This window comes from Danio aesculapii, chromosome 16, assembly GCF_903798145.1.
Source record: "Danio aesculapii chromosome 16, fDanAes4.1, whole genome shotgun sequence".
In the NCBI taxonomy this organism is placed as follows: domain Eukaryota; kingdom Metazoa; phylum Chordata; class Actinopteri; order Cypriniformes; family Danionidae; genus Danio; species Danio aesculapii.
In genome coordinates, this window is record NC_079450.1 from 26,896,088 (window position 1) to 26,900,404 (window position 4,317).

Here is a 4,317-nt window from a genome sequence, read left to right on the forward strand (position 1 = left end):
TTATTAAAGACTATGCAAGTCTGTCTGTTCACAAAAACCATCTCGTCTCACTCTCTTTACTCCATACGTGTTCCCTTTTAAACCCTATTAAAAATTCAAGTTCATTTCTAGGTAAAATTAATGTCTGACTCCTGAAAGTCTGAACAATCTGCGGGTTTCATTAATACAGTTGACAGCTGTAATTTTAAAGGACGTTGTGATCACACTTCGGTGTATAAAATAGCCCAGATGTCAGCTCCATCTGTTTCATCGAGCCAGCACCTCTAACCTTGAGTGTTTGCAGTTTTTCTATAGTTCATCTGATTGTGCAGAATAAATGACATGCGACTCAACGGTGGTGTCAAGAGAGAAGAATCTGCATAATTATCCACATCAGTCAAGGTCTTGTTTGTTAAATGGTGAAATAATTTGCTCCTGCTGCCTTTCATCTGATTAACCCTGATTTATGTTTGATTTCACAGAATTGATGCTGTTGATTCAGTCTAATAACAAAGTGAAATTGATCCGTACGAGGTATTGTTCTATTACGCTGATGACGGATTATTGTCTGCTTGGGATCGGGGACTTTTAAAGCTTTAACTGAATTCTGCAGAGAGAGAGAGAGACAGAGAGAGAGAGAGAGAGAGTGAGTGTGTTGCCCAGAATAACCTAGAAAAAAGATGATAATCACGTGTATGACCAGTGGTTTAAACCCTTTAGGATTACCTCTGGATGTCTCAATCTGTTACAGTATATAGGTCTGTCTGGCTACAGGCTGCATTTTATTTCACTAAATGTGCTACAATTAAACTACAATTCAAGTACAAGTTCAGTTAGTCCTTATATAATGTATACAAACCTATTGTTAGGATCAAAACAATAAGATGAATCACTGAATCAACTGATTCGTCACATTTTCTGTAATTGACAGTAATTAATTGTACTTACTATGTGATATTTTATAAACAAATTTTGGGAGGAGCATGTGCAGACATTTTGACAAAGCTAATTCATTGTCAATCTTTCTATCCAATTAGGGGTGCTCCGAAAACCATGGTTAGCCAATGTATGTCGCAAGTTGCATTCTTTCAAACATAGTTCGTTGATTTTACGTTTCCCAAATCCGTCATTCGAACGAACATTCGCAAACTGCATCTCAAACTTGTACGTTTTCAGCTACACCTCTGGAGCTGTAGTTAGAAGCAGAGTTCCTGGTTGTGTTCTATTCCCAGTTATCTTCCCTATGCCCTATTAATTTAGAATATTTCAACATTTAAACTTGCAATGATTCAAGAAGAAACATTAAAGTTATCTCTCTTACGTGTAATTTGGTGTCAAAGTATTTTTACAGTTCAGTTTTAGTGATCTTAATATTGACAATTGCGCTCCCTTCTTAATGCACTTTGAAAACATTTGAACGCAGCCGTGGCTCAGGTGACCTATTATTAAAAAAGCTGAATTTACGTTGCGTCTCCAAAGCTTGTGAAAAAAAATATATAGCATACAATAATGCTTTTAATTTATAGTAGGTTATTTATTAAGAAATGTATCTGTATTGTTGGCATATATGGCATAGGCCTGTTAGTTAGAACATTTCTAAACCAGTCCACTATGCTTCAGAAAATTAAACATGCTAGACTTTCTGCAAGGCATCGCAGACATGGTATTGGTTGTCATGAATTATGCCACATTACACAAGAAGAAACAATTAAATCCTGTGTCACGATGTCCATTTGTCGTTTATGACTCCCCACGACACCCTACGACAAGGAAATCGTGTAAAAATTCTTTTTGAATATAATTTAAAATCTTACTAAAAACACATATCTATTGATGACAAACACATATGGTTAATCACTGATATATGACTTAATAATCACAGTTTTCTCTAACCGATAGTAATTAATCATGCCATAATATAATATATTAATTTTACATTGTAATTATAAGCATGGGCCGGTATAAAATTCTGACGGTATGATAACCTTGGATAAAAATATAACGGTTTCACAGTATCACAGTATTGTGATCACTGCTCTAAAATACAGATATTTTTAAATGTCTGGGTAAAAAGCTAAAACTTTTCCCCCTTTAAACACAATATATTTTATTTTTTGACAGATTTATAATATTTTGGAGCAGTAAACATGTCAGGCTAAATATTGAAAATGAATAATTGACTTCTGCTGTCTTCATTTGTTTCAAAAACACAGATTTCTTTACAATTTAAAACAGCATCTTTAAATATTTTATTTGCTGAAGATACTGTTGTCCTAAAAAACTAAAAATAGTTGTCCTAAAAATGGAAATAAAAAATCTTACACATACCTTAGGAACGGTATTGCAGAAAATTTTGGCGGTTTTAAAACCTTGACTTTTCCAAACCGCAGTCTTGTTTCTAGCCCAAATATCTACATTTCAAAGTAAAAACAGGATTATTTGACTTCCCCCACAGGCAGATTATTCCTTAAAACAAGAAACAAATCGCTTAATTTTCACTTATTTCTTTTGACGGTGAAAACTAAACTATAAAATATTTTTACTAGGTCTTGGATTTTTTTTTTTATATTTACAGTTGAAGTCAGAAATATTAGCCCCCCTGAATTATTAGCCCCCTGTTTATTTTTTTACCCAATTTCTGTTTAATGGAGAGAAGATTTTATTCAACACATTTCAGACCATAATAGTTTAAATAACTCATTTCTAATAACTGATTTATCTTTGTCTTGATGACAGTAAATCATATTTTACTAGATATTTTTCAAGACACTTCTATACAGCTTAAAGTGACATTTAAAGGCTTAACTAAGTTAATTAGGTTCACTAGGCAGGTTAGGATAATTAGGCAAGTTACTGTATACAGATGAGTTGTTCTGTATACAGTCGAAAAACTATTTTCTTAAAGGGGCTAATAATTTTGACCTTAAAATGGTTCATAAAAAATTCAAACTGTTATCAGACATACTGTGAAAATTTCCTTGCTCTGTTAAACATCATTTGGGAAATATTTAAAAAGAAATAAAAATTCAGAGCGGGACTCCAACTGTATAGTTGGACTTGAAACAAGACATTTTTTTTTTGCATTGTGATTATTAGATTTCTGTACCTGAATATTGTTACTCCCCAGAAAACCCATTCAAATAATCTTCTGAAACTTGTATTCATATCACAATATTTTTTGCAGAAAAATAAAATATCACAATATCAGGTTTTTGAAATATCGTGCAGCCCTAATTCAATGTATAAACAACATAAAGGTTGCATATTTTAAATATTTTTTAACAATAAGAGGATTTAAATGGCCTTTATAATGGCACACACAGACACATATACATATATGTACATATAATGAACACTTTAATAATATATAATATTGAATTTGCAATAATTTAAATATTACAATTTATTATTGTCACCTTATAAACAGATTTTATGTAACTTAACTCATAAAATGCATATGGTTTATGCATCTGTGCAGTTAAAACGAACTCATGGTAAATGTTAGAGTGCTTAAAGTATGTTGAGATCTCTTTGTTCTGTACACACAGTTGTGAGGAACTATTTATGCCTGTTGGCCACTAGCTGGAGCCAAAGACACACTACATACAAGGGCACTATTTAGAACCGATGAAAAATAATGACCAGTTAACGTTTGAAACTATTTCTTCATGCTATAAGAGAAGGACTAGTGTGAGAGATACTCTACAATTAACGAGGAAGAATCAAACGTACATTTAGAGTCCCTCTCTTGGCTGATGCAGTGAGCATTGGCTTGATGAGTCTAATGAAAAGGAGAATAATAACACACGAGTCGATTGTTAGAGCTGATTCTGTCAAATTCACAGTATTGGCAAGAACTGGACAAAGCAACAACAACAGCACTCTTTAAAAAAAGATTGATTCTGAAATAATAGAAAAGATAATAGATTAAACTTGATGAGTTTACCACAGCAGCAGGGTGACCAGACCTCCCGTTATTTTAGCTCTTTTTAGAGTACCAACTTACAACGAAAAACTAAATAGTTTTATATGACTATAAAGGTCTAACAATGGCTAATATTTCTGTGAGGCGAAAAAGAGCCAGTGATTAATGTCTGTTTTTGAAGAATAATCAGACTATCCAATCACATTTCCACATCAATCACCTTACTGATAGAGAAGGCGGGGCCTGCATTAGGCCGGCCTATTCCAGACAGCGACAGAGTTGACGGTTCTCGTGGAGGAAAAGAAGTCGGACGCTAAAGACATTTTCAACGGTTTAAGTAAGGCAAAAACACAAATGAACATTAGAATGTGTGTTTAAACAATTGTAAAACTTCCTGAAATGTATCCCGTCTC